The sequence below is a fragment of the Lissotriton helveticus genome, chromosome 10, assembly GCF_964261635.1.
Source record: "Lissotriton helveticus chromosome 10, aLisHel1.1, whole genome shotgun sequence".
Lineage (NCBI taxonomy): Eukaryota > Metazoa > Chordata > Amphibia > Caudata > Salamandridae > Lissotriton > Lissotriton helveticus.
In genome coordinates, this window is record NC_136071.1 from 1,142,613,308 (window position 1) to 1,142,634,197 (window position 20,890).

Below are 20,890 nucleotides of genomic sequence, written 5' to 3' on the forward strand. Positions count from 1 at the left end.
AGTGTTACCACTTTATTCCAATCAAGATGACTTCAGGTGTGCCATACTTTTGTCATAAGTAAGACTGTTAGCGTTCTAGTTGTTCTTTAGAACACTCCGGGACATTCTGTCATTGGGCTATAGTTGGGCTACATCTGGCTGATATTTGGGCTACATTTGGGCTCTTTTGTCTCTGGTGGCCATCTTGGGAGACTGCATATCAGAATTTTTTTAATGAAATATAAGAGGATTTGAGAAGTCACTCAAAATGTGCCCTAAATTTTCTTTCTTCAGCACTAATCATAATTTCTATGGCAAAATGAACCCCCTCATTTTGTTCCTTTGCAAATTAAATGTTTTAAGTGTTAACACTTTATTCCAATCAAGATGACTTCAGGTGTGCCATACTTTTGTCATAAGTAAGACTGTTAGCGCTCTAGTTGTTCTTTAGAAGACTCTGGGACATTCTGTCATTGGGCTATAGTTGGGCTACATCTGGCTGATATTTGGGCTAGATTTGGTTGTTTTTGTCTCTGGTGGCAATCTTTGGGCTACATTGGGCTACATTGGGCTACATTGGGCTACATTTGGGCTCTAACATATATATATAGCCCAATGTAGCCCAATATATATTTTTTCAAAGTTAATTTTCTCAGCAACTACTGAACAGATTTACACCATTAAAAGAAAAGCGTAATCTGCGAGCCGGACTCTACCTTTCTACCAAATTTCTTATAAATCCATTCAGCCGTTCGAGCTGTAGCCGTGTCTAAACGTCCTATGGAAAATAACATAGGGAAAACACGTTTTGGGACCCCCCTTTTATCTCAGCCCCCACTTGACGAATCCCCCCCAAACTTTCAGGGAAGGAGCGGAGCGGAGCAGGCCATCTTCTTTGAGAAATTCGCAAAGATTCGTCCACCGGCGCCAAAGTTATTCTCAATAGAATGTTGCGGATTTCCTATGGAAACTAGGTCCTAACTACTGTCATTGGGCTATAGTTGGGCTACATCTGGCTGATATTTGGGCTACATTTGGGCTCTTTTGTCTCTGGTGGCCATCTTGGGAGACTGCATATCAGAATTTCTTTAATGAAATATAAGAGGATTTGAGAAGTTACTCAAAATGTCCCCTAATTTTTCTTTCTTCAGCACTAATCATAATTTCTATGGCAAAATGAACCCCCTCATTTTGTTCCTTTGCAAATTAAATGTTTTAAGTGTTAACACTTTATTCCAATCAAGATGACTTCAGGTGTGCCATACTTTTGTCATAAGTAAGACTGTTAGCGCTCTAGTTGTTCTTTAGAAGACTCTGGGACATTCTGTCATTGGGCTATAGTTGGGCTACATCTGGCTGATATTTGGGCTACATTTGTTTTTTTTTGTCTCTGGTGGCCATCTTTGGGCTACATTGGGCTACATTGGGCTACATTGGGCTCTAACATATATATAGCCCAATGTAGCCCAATATATATTTTTTCAAAGTTAATTTTCTCAGCAACTACTGAACAGATTTACACCATTCAAAGAAAAGCGTAATCTGCGAGCCTGACTCTACCTTTCTACCAAATTTCTTATAAATCCATTCAGCCGTTCGAGCTGTAGCCGTGTCTAAACGTCCTATGGAAAATAACATGGGGAAAACACGTTTTGGGACCCCCCTTTTATCTCAGCCCCCACTTGACGAATCCCCCCCAAACTTTCAGGGAAGGAGCGGAGCAGGCCATCTTCTTTGAGAAATTCGCAAAGATTCGTCCTCCGGCGCCAAAGTTATTCTCAATAGAATGTTGCGGATTTCCTATGGAAACTAGGTCCTAACTATAACTACCTACTGGCGACCGCCAGTAGTTAATATATATATACATATATATATATATATATATATATATATATATATATATATATATATATATATATATTACCTACTGGCGGTCGCCAGTAGGTATATATAGTTAGGATTTTTTCTCTATGGGATTTTTGAAAATTCTATGTCTAATAACTTTGGCGTTTGTGGACGGAATTGGCTGAAATTTTCAGGAAAATGGAACATTTTGTTTCTGAGCAGCCACTGAAAATTTTGGGGGGGTTTGTCAAGGGGGGGCTGAGAAAAAAGGGGGGTCCCAAAACGTGTTTTTAACATTGAGTTTTCCATAGGGCGGTTGGCCTCACTTTTAGCCCGAACGGCTGAATGGAATTGCACGAAACTTGGCAAAATTGTAGGGACTGGTAGCCCGATGTGCCTTTGCTAGGTCTCAATATATGTGCTGCAGTGGATTTTGAGAAATTAACGTTCAAAAAAAGATATATATCTGTAACAGCGGACCGGGCAGCGCTCCAGTTCGCGTACTTTTCGCGTTACGGAGCTTTGTGAAGCGAAGCTGATTGGTTCTCCGGCGTCTGTAAACATTCCAAACAGTCCGTAGCGGCCGCCATCTTGTCTCTCGGTAGGATCGAGAGACAAGAGGAGGCCAAAGCGAAGGGGCAAATGACCATAAGGGGGCATAGTAGATCCTCCCTGACCCCCTAGGTTTGATGTGGAGGTTTTAAAAGGGCCCCGCGGGGCAAAAAAAATAAAAAATTATAATAATCGAACGGCTGAATGGATTTGCACGAAACTTGGCAAAATATTAGGGACTGGTAGCCCGATGTGCCTTTGCTAGGTCTCAATATATGTGCTCCAGTGGATTTTGAGAAATTAACGTTCAAAAAAAGATATATATCTGTAACAGCGCTCCGCTTCGCGTACTTTTCGCGTTGCGGAGCTTTGCGAAGCTGATTGGTTCTCCGGCATCTGTAAACATTCCAAACAGTCCGTAGCGGCCGCCATCTTGTCTCTCGGTAGGATCGAGAGACAAGAGGATGCCAAAGCGAAGGGGCAAATGACCATAAGGGGGCATAGTAGATCCTCCCTGACCTCTTAGGTTTGATGTACCATTTTGCCAAGTTTGGTGTAATTCCGTTCAGCCATTCAGGCTGTAGACGTATCTAAATGTCCTATGGAAAATTGCATGGGGAAAACACATTTGAAAGTGTTGAAATTTAGAACCAATTAAAATGTTACTTTGGTTTTGTATTTGTGTGTGATGAAAGTTAATTGGTTATGTATATATCTAAAATGAGAGGAAACCACAGCCATTTTGTGATACTACTGTCTGAGGTATATTTGTGAGGAATTTTTGGTGCTCAATTTCTGGTGTTTGATTTACACAGTACTAACACTTCTCCTACTTTTAAAAAGGTGAGTTGTTAATTTGTAAGGGGAACTATGTTGTACACTTTAAGATAATTTGGAAAATGTTTTCTGTTATTTATTTACAGTCCTTCTGTTATACTAAATACTTGATAAAGTTAGTTTTATATTATGTATTACTAAAAACGATAAATGAAAGTGATTATTTTTTTCTGCAATTTACAGCAAGCAATTTCAAAATAAAATGGCTCACAATGAAGAGACCGTGGCAATTTCTTTTGAATTATCCACTACATTTATTGAAATTGACAGCACCAATAATGAAATATTCTCACAAGGAGGAGATGACTTGATTGATTTTTTTGATCAATCTCTTGATGGCGAATTTATCGAATGTTTGGAGACCATAGAGTCACAAGAATCATCATTGCAGACTTTTCATGAGGAGATTCCTGATGAGATGATTGAAGAGGAAATTCCTGATGAGGACATGTTACTAGTTCTTTCAAATTTTGAAAATTCAGAAGAATAAATTTATATTTAGAAATCAAAAATTGTTTGAGACATTATTCATTTTTATTTTTAATTTATGAGGTTGTAGCGAAGTGATTGTAGTATAAAAAGAGACTTATAGTATAGAGTGCAACATTTTTATGTTACATGGTAAGTTTACTCATATTTACTTTCCTTGTCCCACTATATTATCTCCAATGTGTATTTGACATCTCTTCTTCATCTCCGGCCTCCTTTCTCTCACTGTCTGTGTCTGATGCATCTTATCGCTGCCATTTTGTGTAATTACAGAAGAGAGTAAAATAAAATAGTTCGGAACGTGAAAAGGGGGCAAAGTAGAGTACCCCTCACCCCCTAGGCCTTCTCAGGCGGTCCCAAAAGGATCAGTTTCTGTTTTCCTGAGAGATTATGGTATGAGTTCCATATACCACAATAACTTGCATTACAACATGCAAGATATCTATCTCCTATTACCAAGTTTTGGAGATATTCGCGCTAAGCGCGAATATCTTCAAAAACTAACACCTGCCCTGAGCAGTTCTTAGCCATGTTATCCAATGGGAGGTGGATAACATGGCTAAGAGCATTAGCTCGGTAATGCATGAATATCGCTGACTTTTTAGCGATATTCATGCTTTGCGGCCGTTTTTTATCGCATTTGCGATAAACCTTGATAATAGCAAGGTTTATCTGCGATAATTTCTGACGATGCTTAGCGGTAAAAAATTCGTTGCTAAGCATCGTTAGCGATAAATATCGCTTAACTTTGGTAATATGCACCAACGTCTGTTAACGTTCGATTCGAAGGAAATGAGGAAGTGTTGAAAAACATTGTCTGCGCCATCTTGCCTTTTTTGAAATGCCACACTTTTGTCGTGCACGGCAGCCATTTTAGATGCCTTGACCAGACCCACTCTCTGCACGCTGTTGATCCGTAGCATGGCTCCCCACCCTCGCAATCATCTTCCCCAGGCACTGGTCACCCCCGCTCTCTGTCTTATGCATCGGCAATAAACCTCCCCCCATCTGCGCTGCTCTTCCCTGAGAATCACACTCTGTGCCCGCCCGACACCTCCCTTTTGCCCTATTCACTACCGCACCCTCTGACACTCCTCTTCCTCTGTGTCCGATTGTCCAGGCTATCAGCTAGCCCTGCAGATGTAGTTTATGGCCCCAGCTGTAAAGAATCACCCCTCTTCAAAGGAGTTATAGTAGATCAAGGCCCACACCCGATGAGATCCGTCACACCACACGCGTTCCTACTATCTGAAAACCATCCTGTATTGTGATTGGGGAGGGGACCGAGCCTGAAGCGGAAGATTCCAGGGATGACTCTTTGTACATCAAAGTTTTTACAATTATGTGTCACATTAAAAATATATAGCACTCCAACAAAGTAGTAGGAATATAAAACTTTAATAACTTATAAATATATACAACAAAACAAAAACAGTAAAAACATTTAAACAATGAAGAGACCGTGGCAATTTCTTTTGAATTATCCACTACATTTAATGAAATTGACAGCACCAATAATGAAATATTCTCACAAGGAGGAGATGACTTGAATGATTTTTTTGATCAATCTCTTGATGGCGAATTTATCGAATGTTTGGAGACCATAGAGTTACAAGAATCATCATTGCAGACTTTTCATGAGGAGATTCCTGATGAGATGATTGAAGAGGAAATTCCTGATGAGGACATGTTACTAGTTCTTTCAAATTATGAAAATTCAGAAGATGTTGCCTGGGTGCCGCACTGATTTGGGTATCCGGCGTGGGGCGTCCCGGGGGGTGGGTTGTCAGTAGCGGTCTGTTGTGCGAATAGTTCCAAGGCAGCAGAACGCGCTGAAATCTGGATGGCACGAAGGTGATGTCTAGTAAGTTGCCGCCCAGCAAATAACGGCGTGGGGCGCGGCGGGGGGGGGGGGATGCAGTCCAAAGTTCCGTTAAAAGGGCAAAGGAAAGGATCGGTGGTTTGAACCATCAGTCAAAAAGGGGAGGGGGTGCAACAATATTTCCTACCGGGTCACACTGTGCTTTCACCGGAACTGAGGTCTGCAGGTTTCTAGTCATTCAAACTGAGGCTGGCGCCAGCATGGGAGCGCCGACGTCCCGCGGCTACAGTTTCGTCACTCCATGGGCGATCATGGCAGTCATTCCCCATCGGGGGTGTCTGCGGGGGTCGGGGACTCCCGCAGCTCCTCTGGAATCTTCAAGGTCGTGGAGGACTACGGTGGTGGAGTCAACCAGTGACCGGGCCATTTTTTCATGCTGGGCCCGCTCTTGCCAGGTCGACCGCCATTTTGAGAGTTCGGTAGCTACTGGCGATCGCGGGGTCAAATGAGCGGACGGGCTCCACCCTGCCGGGCGAGACGTTGCAGCATCGCCACAGTGGAAGAACCCTTTTCCGGGCGCCTGGAGCGCTGAGGGTGCAGCTGGGAAGCCTCCACCTGGGGAGGCGGGAGAGGCCTGTTCGCACCGTCTCTCCCACCCAGTGCACCCCACGGCGTCTCGCTTGACATTTGTTATGGCCGGACCAGGCGATGAGGACGAGGGGGGGGGTCGGAGGCATGTGCAAGACATCCCCCCCCAGTGTTGTCGCAGCCATTATAAAAGAAAGAAGAAATGTCCCGTCCGTCTTTGGGCCGGACCTCCGGTGGATGGCGGCCGGACGCCCTTTGCTCTGGCCCCATGAACGGGTTCCTTGGCTCATCCGGTGGGGCAGGCCTTGGCGTGTGGTGCCTCTCCTGGGCCTTTCGTGCAGTGGCCTCTCCACTCCCAGGCCCTCCATGGATGCTGGCCCAGACTGGGAGAGAGAGGGTCTAACCTGCAATTCTCCAGGGTTACCGCCACCGCGGCCGGATCCCGTCGGCCTCGGCCTCTGGTTGATGGTGGCCGGACTGGGAGAGAGAGGGGAGGGTCGAGGACACGGACATTCCCCCCCCTGCAACTCTCCAGGGTGGTCGTAGCAATCCCCCTGGCCGGGTCCCGCTGGCCTCGGCCTCTCCTCCGGCTACACCCTACGTGATGATCTGGCCGACGGTTGGCAGCAGGACCCGCCTTATATGTGTTGCTTCCGGCTGGGCGTAGCCGGAAACCTGTTTCTCAAACAAAGGATATTGAGGCAAATGTGGCGCATACTCTCTTCTTAACCTATTGTATTCCTTAACACAATCTAGATCCGCACAAATGTTTGTGACATCACACTCAATCAAGTACAATCCCGATAAAGTTTCCAGAATGGGGCGGATGTCTGCTGACTTGTATCTTTCCCAGTTTGCCGTTATTTGGGCGTGGCAGGCGGTGGGACAGACACGTTTTGGGGCAGTGAGGGGCGATGAAGCCTCGTTGCCTTGTGGCCGTTGCAATGTCACACTTGGTTTCTCTTACTGTTTTCAGGTTTCTTATTACGGGCTTACTTCTAACGTTTCTTGTTTCTAGGACAATAATAGGTTTTATCATTACGTATTGTTATCGTTTCTTTGTTTGTTATTTAATAAAAAGTTCATCAGTGGCCTACTGATTTTCGTTTTCCTATTCCTTTCTTTCCAGGTTGTTTCATGCTAAAGTTTCTGTTAACAGGATACAGTGATCACTTCGTTATTATTGCATATGTCCTTTTCACTAGGGGTGCTCTCTGGTCGGGCCAGATGACCTATCTCTAGTAAATGGTCCGGGTGAAACAGGTGCATCAATCAGTGGGGAGTAGATAGGCATGACAGATTACAACGGGGGACAAAGGTCCGCATTACCTACCCTTTCACTACTTGCAAAGATTTTCCTACGTTTATTTGCAAACAGGGAATACCTCCAAAAAGAACCAATTCCCAAACAGTCAATGTTAGGGCAAACAATCAATCAATGAGGAACGAAATAGGCACGACGTGTTAAAGGTTTGCGTTACCTACCTTTCACTATCTGCAAAGGGAGAGAGAATATTCCTATTCTTCCTCGTTTGCAGGCAGAGAAGATCCTTAAGAGAACCAACTTCGAACAATTCAATGCTCGATTCAAACAAGGGGTACTGTAAACACAAATGAACGCCGCTTATGTACATACACATTGCTATTTTCAACAGGTTGTTCCTAATGTTTCTATTTTAGCCAGGTCAAAATCAGTGATGTCATTTGAGATGTCATCAGTGATGTCATCAGTGATGTCACTGACCATGTCATGAATGATGTAATATGTGATATGATCAGCAGTGGATTGCGGGTGCGCGATATATAGTTAGTACAACTAACTATATATGGAATTTCAATGGTTTTGTGTGAGTAAAATAAGGTTTTTTAAATGCTAATTCCTAACTATATATGGTCTATAACCTATGGTTTTTTCAGTGAATATATATATATATATATATATATATATATATATATACATATATATATATATATATATATATATATATATATATATATATATATATATATATATATATGCACCAGCAATTCCAACCACTTCCATTTGTACGGCGAAGCAGGAACTCAGACCGACCACAGCATAATCAGGCAAGGTAAAGTTTTATTGTTGTTCCTTCACAGCCAGCAAGACGCGTTTCGGGCTTCAAGAGCCCTTGATCACATTCAGCTATCTGTATGCCACTTTTTGCTTTTTATTTAGTGCTTAACAAGGTGCACACCCCTTCCCAAGTGGTTGTTCGAATCATGTGATCATAGATAGTAACAACAGACTGTTATCAGTATCTGCTGTGTAGGTTCAACATTACTGCCTAAATGCATACAGATTTTTTCACGATATGACACTCCAAATTCATAGTGTTATCATATTCATACAAATACAATTTGCAGTTGGTATACTGCTGTATTATTATACATTTTAAATAAAGATATTTAAAACAGTGTAACGAAAAAAATTCCTTTTTTGTTTGTAGCTGGATAAATCCATAACGTAATAAATACAATAATTTTTTCACTGTGGAGTTGAATATTCATTAAATCCTAATTTTGAAAACCTCATCACATTCTATTGATCAATTTGCTGATCCCAACAATGATTAACTCGTGAAAATACGTAAAGAGTGCTCTTGTGCTTCTTTTTCCCCTTATATCTAGTGCAATTTTTCCTTACCAAAGTGCTTCAAGATATGTGCAACATTAAGCCAATATTAAATATAAAGTGCATTTTCATAAATATTTACAATAACAAACAATTATAAATGGGATTATATCTTTAGAATAAACAAAATTAATTTCATACAATCTCAACAGTGTAAAATTTTAAACCCAGCCGGATAAAAAACCACTCTTAAAAGATATATATAAAAGGTATATAAAATTGCTTATAAAACCATCAATGTTTGTTAAAATTCCTAGAGAAAGTGCTTGAAGCTGGCAGAGATGGTAGTTTATCTGAAATATTTATACTCAACATGGGCAATGACGGATAAAATCTCATCTCTTAGATCTCTTATATATATATATATATATATATATATATATATACTAGCAGCCCGTCCCGACGTTGTCCGGGAGCAATAAGGCTTCAGGCCCCCCGCCGCCCCGACGTTGTCCGTGGGTCCCCCGGAGCCTTCCTCCATATATTGCAGTATTATACCTCTATGTTTACTTTGTATGCTTTTGTAACCTGCACACGTCACTTTTTCCTCCTGTAATGCACCGTTTGCGACGCTCACGATTGTCACTTTTGTAATGCACCGTTTGCTAGCTCTTGTATTTTTTTGGCTCACGATTGTCATTTTTGCTTTTGCTTCATTTAATGTAACGTTTGCTTTTGTTTTTTGCTCACTTGTAATGTTCTCATGTTCTCATCCGCCGCTCCCCGCTCCTTAATAAATAAATAAATAACCTATCTCATCCGCTTGCTTCATTTAATGTAACTTTTGCTTTTGTTTTTTGTCACTTGTAATGTTCTCATGTTCTCATCCGTCGCTCCCCGCTCCTAAATAAATAAATAAATAACCTACCTCATCTGCCGCTCACCGCTCCTCCCTGCCGCTCCTCGCCGCTCCTCACCGCCTGTCCGCCGCTCCTGTCCGCCGCTCCTCACCGCTCCTCACCGCTCCTTCCAGCCTGTCCGCCGCTCCTCCCCGCGCTGATGTCCGCCGCTCCTCTTCGGCTCCTGCACGCCGCTCCTCCCCGCGCTCCTGATGTCACCACGCAGGTCGCGGCCGGCGCTACTTGCAAGGGACTACTTTTTTTTTATCGTCAATTTTTTAAATAACCTATATTTTTTTTATTTATATAGCCTATGTCCATCTGCACACCCTGACGATTTCAATGATGTATCGGGTGTGTGGATTGGTGCTGTGGTTCCCGAGTTTACCCGCCTCAAAGGTCCAAAGTTCTTGCTTTATAATAGTAGTATAGATATATATATATATATATATATATATCCAGGGCAGATTCTGTCTATCCGGTTCGCGGCACAACAGAAATCACGGACCACCAAGCAGCATGGAATATCAGGTAAGTTTATTATCTCTTCCTTGTTTCATTTAGGCATGACGCGTTTCGGGTAGTGAATACCCTTGATCACATAACAGGCATGCACTGCGAGAGAATGTTTTTATACTAATTTTTTTCTCTTTCTCATTTCAAAAACCACGTAATTATAAACAGTGTAGAAATACTTGGTGAATATGTTATACACGGCAATTATTATTTTTTCAAAGCCTATTTCTCAATCGGATTTGTGTCTGCATAAATGCATAATACGCAATAAATATTTATTCATAAAAATTGATGCATCAAAATTTATAAAATTATACAATTGATACTTATTTACATATATTTATAAATAGGAATTTCTCTTAGCATTACATTGTTAAAATCACAATACACTGAGATGTTGATTTCCATTCCTATACCCCATTAAGGTTATTTGTGCAAAATAACAGCTTAAATGCTGTAGTGCATGTGCAAATTACGCAATAGTTTTAATACAAAGTCTAATTCTTATGTATTTCAAACATATTAATTTTGAGACGCCATAGAACCTGTGCAAAATTACTGCCGAAATGCAGTTGCGTATGTGCAAACTCAATGTCACTGTAAACATGTACTGCTGACAGAATTATCCGCGTATTTAATTCTTGCAATTGGTGTTTTGACTCACACCCGTTGTTGGATTAATTTGACACTTGATCCCAAGTGCCAAAAAGACAGCTCCTACAATTATTTCATAAAGTATTGCCAAAGTGCTAAGTGCTCAAAGTGAATAAAAATAAGTGATTGCTAAAAAGATCGTGAGCTCCAAAATTATTTAAAATATGTTTTAACCTAATATCTTAAGGTTGAACACTGTCAAGTAAATATTTCACCCTTGTATCAATAATCCAACTATTCTTAGCTGTTTGATCTGACTCCCAATCACTGCACGCCTGCAGGACAGGTTTAAAAGTTGGTTTAAGAAAATTACAACCAAAAACGGATCTATTGTTCTTGTAAAAATTTCTTCCAACAGCAGAGAAAACTATGTAAATATAAGCTAAAAGAAAGAGGATGTTTCAAAAGAATGTATGCAAATCCTCAGTATTATTGAGACCATTTGAAGCTTTACTATTCAAATTTAAAATGTATTTTGTCTCCAACTGTCTCAACAATTTTTCTCTGTCTCCACCTCTGCGTGGCAGAGGGACTGTGTCAATTACAAAGTATGTCAGGCAATTGAGGTCTTTGTTGTGTACAGATTTAAAGTGCCGCGCCACAGGATAGGCGGGATCGCAGTTTATGATTGCTCTAATGTGCTGCAAAATTCTCACGTGCACTTGGAGTTTTGTGCTTCCCACATATCTTAGCCCACAGGTGCACATGAGAACATACACTGCGAACTCTGTACGGCAATCAAAATTGCCTCTGATAGTAATTTCATTTTCCCTGAATGGCGTTTTATACTTCATAGTATTAACACCAAACTTACATGCCCGGCAAGCGGCACATTTGTAGAACCCTTGTTTAGTTGGCAGCCACGTTTGTACCGGAGCTCCTTCTACTCTGGTTTTAGATAGGTGGGCCTCCATAGTTTTACACCTCCTAAAGGTTATTGTTGATTTAACTGGTAGTCTATCTTTCAAGATATTGTCGGTTAAAACTATGGGCCAATTTTTGGTTAAAATGGCTTTGATCTTACGTTCCTGCCTGCTGTAAGTTGTAATTAATCTAGGAGCATCATCAATATCACTTGTCTCCTTTTCTGAATCATGGCCTTTTGGTAGTAATGACTCTCTGGGCTTCTGACTGGCTTTTAAGACTGCTTTTGTCAGAATATTCTCTGTGTAACCCCTCCGTCTCATTCTATTAAGGGTTTTACCTTGACATCTTTCGAACTCTTTTTGTGTACTGCAAATGCGTTTCAATCGCAAGATTTCCCCATAGGGAATGCTTGTGATTAGGTGTTTCGGGTGTGCGCTGGTCACGTGCAAAATTGCGTTGCCAGCAGTTGGTTGGAGTGCTATGTGACGTAAAGTGCAGATTAAAATCATTTGTATTGATCTACAAAATTCTGCGCACTCTTGCTGTCCCCTTTCCAAATTATAAAAACATCGTCTATAAATCGTAGCCAGTGCTTAATCCTATGCTCAAAGATGTCTTTATGTTGTATCATGAGGACCTGCCTCTCCCAGAGCCCACGCATAGCTCGGCGAGAAGCAAGCCCCCATGGCAAATCCCCGTTTCTGTCTGAAAATGTCCTTCCCGTATGAAAAGAAGTTATTATCCAGGCACCATGAAATTAGAGACATTAGCATCTTATTGTGCAGTACATATTCCGCTGGTCTCCTGTTTAGAAAATACTCAACACCCCTCAAACCACATTCGTGATGGATACTCGTGTATAATGACTCTATGTCTAGAGTCAATAATACTAGGTCCTCAGTCCAAACAATGTCCTCTATTTTCCTTAAAAAATCCCCTGTATCTTTGATGAAAGACGGCAATGTCCTGACTAGATCTTGTAGATAAAAATCGATATATTCGCCCACTTGCTCCTCATGCTGTTCAATGCGGATATTATGGGGCGTCCTGGAATTGGGAACTTTCCTTTATGTATCTTTTGTAAAAGATATAGGAAGGGCACCTCTGGATGTGGGTTAAACATGAAGGTGTACTCTTCGTTTGTTATGAGCCCTTCTCTTTTCCAGTTTTGTAATTCCATTTTTTATATATATCTATACTACTATTATAAAGAGAGAACTCAACCCTTTTGGCAAGGTAAACTCGGGAACCACAGCGCCAATCCACACACCCGATACATCCTTGAAATTGTCAGGGTGTGTAGATGGACATAGGCTACATAACATAAAAATAAAACGTAAATTAAAAAAATTAACTTTAAAAACAAAGTAGTCCCCTGATAGAAGCGCCGGCCGCGACGTCTGCGTCATGACATCGAGAGTGCGGGGAGGAGCGGCGTTCAGGAAAACAGGAAGAGCTGCCGAGGACATGATCGCGGGGAGGAGCTGCGGACAGGCGGGGAGGAGCGGTGGACAAGCGGTAATGACCAGCGAGAAGCAGCGCGAGAAGGTGCGGCGAGTAAGGTATGTGAACCTGGAGGGACGTGACCAGCGAGAAGCGGAGGAGCAGTGGAGCAGGAGCGGCGAGTAAGGTAAGTGAACCTGGAGGGACGGGCCGAGGGACGGGCGGAGGGATGGGCCGAGGGACGGGCGGAGAAACGGGCCAAGGGACGGGCGGTGAAACGGGCCAAGGGACGGGCGGAGGGACGGGCAAGCCTGAAATGCTGCCCCCAGCCCCCTTCTGCCCCAGGCAACGCTGGGGCGGGCTGCTAGTATATATATATATATATATATATATATATGTACACACACACACACACACTCAGTATCACTAACAGTGCCATTTTCATTGGAAGACAATGAGGCATGATGCTTAGGATAGTGGAAGAAAAAGGTCAGAGGGGGAGTCAAGACTAGGCAGCCCAGGTATTCTGCATCTAGGGCATTCAGCAGCACCGGTGCTGGGCTACTGAGAAAAACTTTGGTTCCTTGCACTTAACTTTCTCACAAATTAAGCATAGATGCAGGTAACTGGAGCTCTTGCGTGTGCTTGTGTGTAGTATATGTTTTAGCAGTTTCCTACCAGCGTCTCTCTCTACTACAACAAAGACGGGCACACCTCCCCAGGTCGCGCCTGCTCTCTGTGTCAATGTGATTTCACCCACACTGAAAGGCAAGTGTTTACTATCCCAAGAAGTGGGACCAAAACAAACACACGCCTTTGCACGCGGGGTCAGGCCGTGAACACAATGCATTTTTCTCTCGGAATCCATGAATAAAGGCTGCGGGGCAATCATAACAAAACCACTTCCATAGTCAGCCTGATCTAATTCCACATCTGGCACCAGTCTGTGTGTAACTCAACCTGGCCCTGTCTCAAGGCATACCGGATGCGGGCATTCAGCCCTGTTCTGACAAATACGATGTGTACTACAGCCTAGGGCGGTCTTTCTTGTGAACAGGGAAACTAAGGATTCCTGATGTCCACATTTTCAATAGCACTTAGGAAGTCATTTAGGGAATGTCAGATATTTTTGCTGGAATACCACAAGCAACCTGTAATCATGTTACTAATGAGACTGGAGAGCAGCATGCTGAACGGTTGTTTCTGCTTGTTTATCTGAACCTAGTGGCACACAAATAGAACCAGCGTTTTGGCTGGTATTTCCCATGAAGAGATATTACTGTGTATTTTTAATGCTGTAATACTTCTTTTTCATAAAAATAAAGCATCTTGTTAAATGCATTGAAAACCACTTTTAACACCTGCAGCAAATTTATTTGCTACTTTGGACATAATCTAAATGACGAACTAAGGGCCAGATGTAGGTGGCCAAATACCGGCCGGTAACGGCCGATTTCGGCCGTTACCGACCGGTATTTGGAGTTTCATTTGTAGGGGGCTTTAAAATTACCGATTCGGTAAATTTACAGAATCGGTAAATTTACCGAATCGGTAATTTGTGATGTAGGTGGCACTGAAAACAGTGCCACAGTACATGCACATCTGTGCATGTACACCTGTGCCATGTGACACACATACATGCCCTTAGGGCATCTATGTGTGCCACATGGCACACAAGCCTGAATCAGGGGTGCAACAGGGTGTCAAAGTGACACCCTGTCCCCCTTGTCAATTCGGTAATTTTACCGAATCGGTATTTACTGATTCGGTAATTGCCATTGGTTCCTATGGGCCTCAGGCCCATAGGAATCAATGGCAATTACCGAATCGGTAAATACCGATCCGGTAATTACCGTATATTCCCGATTCGTTAAATTATTCGGTAAAAATACCTACATAGCATTTACCGATTTGTAAATATCGAATCGGTAAAATTCGGTATTTACGAATCGGTAAATGCCTTTTACCTACATCTAGCCTTAAGTCCCTTATTCCATAAGATGTGATTTCCCACCATCTGTATTGTGCACTTGGAATAGCCTCTGTCTTAGGGATATGTAGAATGTAGAATAATAGGCCCAATGTGAGTTGTCCAAAAGAAATGGGGAATATCTGGTGGAAATCAGTGTTTCCACACTAATTCCTGATATTTACTTTCTGCTTTTGACTCATTTTCCCTGACTGCATTTTTCAAGGTTATTTTATGATGAGTTGTGGAGGAGAAAAATGTGGCACTGTTTAAACACACATTCCGTCAATGCCATTCAGCAGTAAACTAATGCCTACACAAGCTGTCAGCCTTGCATCTTACTCCTTGGAAGCCAGCAAACTCATCTGCGTAGTGCCTCAATGTTCATTGAGCATTTCTACCCTCTTCAAAGTATACATAAGTATACATGATTCCTATGGACAACATCCTCCGCGTGCATGACATCAACATCCTCACCTATAGTGATGACACACAACTCACATTCTCCCTCTTGGATAAGGATCCCACACAAAAAAACAGTTCAATACCAGAATAGCCGAAGTCATTATCTGAGTGAATGCCTACTGTCTCAATTTCAACACCAACAAGGCAGAAGTAGTGATCTTCGGCAAGATCACTTCACCCTGGGACTCCAACTCGTGGTTGGCCAAACTCAAACTCACACCCAGCACCCACGCCAGGGATCATCACTGACAGCAAACTAGACATAACTCCAGAAGTCAGCTCTGTCATTGCTTCCTAAACATGCTGTGGAAGATCTTCAGGTGTAGACTTTGTTAAGCCCCTCAACTGGGAGTGGGGCCTCCTACAATAGGATTTATGAGTGTAAAGTTACTACCCTTAACTTTGTATATGTAGGTGGAGCTCTCCGCCACCATGGGGGAGAACTCCCTATGGAAAAGTATAGGAAACATTATTAAAGATTATTATACTTTAAAAAAAATATACCAGTTATGTTAGTGTATAATATTAACATAAATACATTAAAATATGAATTATTAAGTAGAACTAATAAAATGTTACAGCACATTAACTAATCAAATTAAATCTATATTAAATATTTAATTAATTTAACTATATACATTTAATTTATACATAATTTTGTAACAATATTGTAAAATATCCACTCTAACGTACATTTTTATTTTTATTTAATATGTAGAACTTTTTGTTAAAAATGTTATGTTGAATTATTTTAAATAATTTATATTTTTTAAATACATTAATTATTTTAACATTAGCTCCTATTGGATGGTACATTTTTGTTAATTTTACGTAGCGCAAACTAGATCCGAGACATCAGGTATCAGATCGCTTTACAAAGCACCAGTTTTGTTACAGAAGGACACATTCAATTTTTTGTTAGGCACGGGGAGAATAAGTGATTTGCTCAGAATCAAAGGATGTTGAGCATCGTTGTTAAGACTCGAACCCGGTTCCCTAGCTTTGAGAGCGACTGCCCTAGCCCGTAAGGCTACATCCTACCCCCAATTTCAATTTCATTTCCATGCCTCCATTGTTTGCTATTGGAGTGTGTTGTAGTACCTATGAGTTGCTTTGTGTGATGCCTCATTTACCCCAAGGCTGGAATTGAGCACTTTTGAGCATTTATGTTGGTTTTAAGGCTGTAATAACTTTAGAAGTGTAGTTTGTGAACAGCAATGGGCTTACTGTTTCGTGGTGTAGCTTTGTATTAGCATGTCTCTCCCTAAACCCCTCCTTAAATTGCACAAAATACCTCCCATTTCATAATATTCTCCATTTCCGATCCACTCACTCACCCATGTCCCTCCCGCATTTACTCCAAAACATATACCTATGTGGCGGGGATCTCTGGATATTTTGGCACAGAAAAGAAAAGAGAGACTTAGGCCAAGGTCTCCGACTGAAAGTTTGTAAATTGACTGAATTCTGTGGCAGGCTGGATCCTTTCATTCAGGTAAGGTCAGCAGCATCAGGGCATGTCAGAAGAAGCTCTTCGGGACCTTCAGTCTTTTCCCAGCCAAGAGGAAACAAATGAAGAGCTACCAGTGCCTTGTTCTGGAAGTACCACAACAGGGGTTATTGTTGGTCTGTATCTTAGAGGGTATTCAGCAACTTCTCTATGTCCTAGCAGTTGAGCAGCAACCCACTACCAATCATTTTCAAATAAAACTCTGCAGTTCAAGCATTCAATCAATCATGTTAGCACAAGGTTTCTTCCCTTCTGGAAATTGCACTCCTTCATCTGTTGTCAAAATGCACAGTGGTGGACTCAGACGTCATGCCACAGGTGATGTACAACCTCCATGGGCCTGCTCTGCAGGGCAAACCTATGTATTTGTCTGTAGGGAATTTCCTAGAAACAAATAAGCAGGAGATGAATAAGAGTTGGAGGATAGGATGGTCCTTGATGTCCTCTCTGGAACCATCCATCCGGCATCTTCCTACTGCTGTTCTTAAACATAAAAAGATGTTTGCCATCATTGAAGATCAACTCTTATGACAGAAGCACTGCTAGTGACCATGAATTATCTTGTGTGAGCAAATTATTTCAATATTTGCAATCCTAGTTGAACAATCTAGGTCATAATGTTTGCAAACATTTCAAAACATTAAAGAATAAACTCACAAGGTGGGACTTCTGCCCCAGGCTACTGTACTTAATGTAAAAGGAGAGGCCTTTAGGCAGAAACTCTGATGCAGCTACTGTACTGTCTCCACTTGCCAACCCACACCAACTTCAAAACCAACCGCTTCATCTACAAAACCATGACATCTGCCACAATTGCAGCCTGGGTGTATAACATAAAACAAGGGAACAGACTTCACCATCTACTTACTTGGGATCTAGAATACATCCTTATATCCATCAGGACTGCCCCAAAAATACTCCCATTTGGAAATAAAGAAATACACGACTATCTGAACAACACTATATCTTGAAAGAATAGTCCACTTCAGCTCTCCCAACCCAGCTACTCCTCCCTTTCTAATCATACTGAATGTAGTGTACTGTAGGGTGAGGTGCTGCTCAACCAGATCACGATTGGCATGGAATTCCTGCAAATGGTTTTCCTGGGTGCGATAAAACCTGACGCATTTTTACCAGCTGATGATTCTAACTTGCAAAATCGCATGAGGCTTTGCCTGCAACTGCACACAAGCCTCTTTCTCATTCCCTGCCTGAGTCTTTTTTTTGCGGGAAGTGGTCCTTCTTCTCCTTCCCTCACTCACCGTCCCAACCCTGCTCCATCCAACTCCACTCAGCACCTGCCCCCCTCCCCCCCAGGTCACATTCAAATGTTAAAATACAATGATGGGGACCGCAACAAATACGTTCCACACCCTGGTGCACAGCATATTATTTAAAGGATACTAGATCCCCCTTAAGTTCATCCATTTTTTCTCTGAAACTAATTTATCCAACTTTTCTTTGATATAATCTTTACGATATTTCCATCCGTTCCACATATCCATCAAATGACGTGTTTTTTGAAACTTTCACTATTCACAGGTGCCCATCCAAGCTTCCATGTAAATATGATTCGTACACGAAAAAGTAGTTCTCAGCAGCATTTTTTATTTTATACCCAATGCATTTCGAGCAATTCCTTGCTCTTCGTCAGGGGTGGCTGTAAAAAAAACATCATGAAATTCACATTAGTACAAGACACCTCGCCAATCTCTTCACTATATCTACATGCAAACATAGTAATCAGAACAGTTCCATTGCATACTTGGATCACATCTAGATACAACCACTTTCTATTGCTCCCACAGTATTTAACCGCGGCTGCACGGCTACTCAACCGCCCTCGAAGCCCGCATTTCTCACATTTCCAGCCTGTGCCCCGTTTCAACGTTCACATAAGTAAGTGGCTTTGCCAATTTTAGTTAGTTAAACTGAAGCTATATTCCAAGTTTGCTAAGTTATACTCTATCACTCAGAGCGTCATGCGTACCTGCTCGCGTATTGTCTTCAGCTTAACATCCGGGTTCCTCCCTTAGACATTCAAATGTTATCCCAAGCCGCTACTCACTTTATCAACTAATAAAGCTCCTCCCTCGTTTGTGCAACCAATTAACAACCTGTGTTATACCGTGATCTATCCTCCCGACTCACTTTCCCATAATGCATCTAGATTACAATACTAACTGCACACGAACTATGCATCATTTGTTTCTCACATGTATAAGAAGTGGCTCAAACATTAAATTATTAAAATAGCTGTCTCGATGCTATGAAATCCCCTTTAGCGTCCCCTTTAAAAGTGCTTCCGAGAACTCGCTGTTCCGATATTGTGGCATTTCTCAGATGGCATTTCTTGATATATATGCAGTTCATCCTCGGGTGCATCACCAATGTGGCAGTTCAATGTGAAGATTAATGTGGTGGTGTGCACACCTCGCTTTTCAAAATAATCCATGAAACATACGTTTTAAACATCCTTGTCCTTTTGCGTGCAACCTGGATTTCGCCTTGCCATCGCGCAATATAGTCAAAATACAATGATGGGGACCGCAACAAATACGTTCCACACCCTGGTGCACAGCATATTATTTAAAGGATACTAGATCCCCCTTAAGTTCATCCATTTTTTCTCTGAAACTAATTTATCCAACTTTTCTTTGATATAATCTTTACGATATTTGCATCCGTTCCACATATCCATCAAATGACGTGTTTTTTGAAACTTTCACTATTCACAGGTGCCCATCCAAGCTTCCATGTAAATATGATTCGTACACGAAAAAGTAGTTCTCAGCAGCATTTGTAATTTTATACCCAATGCATTTCGAGCAATTCCTTGCTCTTCGTCAGGGGTGGCTGTAAAAACAACATCATGAAATTCACATTAGTACAAGACACCTTGCCAATCTCTTCACTATATCTACATGCAAACATAGTAATCAGAACAGTTCCATTGCATACTTGGATCACATCTAGATACAACCACTTTCTATTGCTCCCACAGTATTTAACCGCGGCTGCACGGCTACTCAACCGCCCTCGAAGCCCGCATTTCTCACATTTCCAGCCTGTGCCCCGTTTCAACGTTCACATAAGTAAGTGGCTTTGCCAATTTTAGTTAGTTAAACTGAAGCTATATTCCAAGTTTGCTAAGTTATACTCTATCACTCAGAGCATCATGCGTACCTGCTCGCGTATTGTCTTCAGCTTAACATCCGGGTTCCTCCCTTAGACATTCAAATGTTATCCCAAGCCGCTACTCACTTTATCAACTAATAAAGCTCCTCCCTCGTTTGTGCAACCAATTAACAACCTGTGTTATACCGTGATCTATCCTCCCGACTCACTTTCCCATAATGCATCTAGATTACAATACTAACTGCACACGAACTATGCATCATTCGTTTCTCACATGTATAAGAAGTGGCTCAAACATTGAATTATTAAAATAGCTGTCTCGATGCTATGAAATCCCCTTTAGCGTCCCCTTTAAAAGTGCTTCCGAGAACTCGCTGTTCCGATATTGTGGCATTTCTCAGATGGCATTTCTTGATATATATGCAGTTCATCCTCGGGTGCATCACCAATGTGGCAGTTCAATGTGAAGATTAATGTGGTGGTGTGCACACCTCGCTTTTCAAAATAATCCATGAAACATACGTTTTAAACATCCTTGTCCTTTTGCGTGCAACCTGGATTTCGCCTTGCCATCGCGCAATATAGTCAAAATAAAAAATGCTGCTGAGAACTACTTTTTCGTGTACGAATCATATTTACATGGAAGCTTGGATGGGCACCTGTGAATAGTGAAAGTTTCAAAAAACACGTCATTTGATGGATATGTGGAACGGATGGAAAT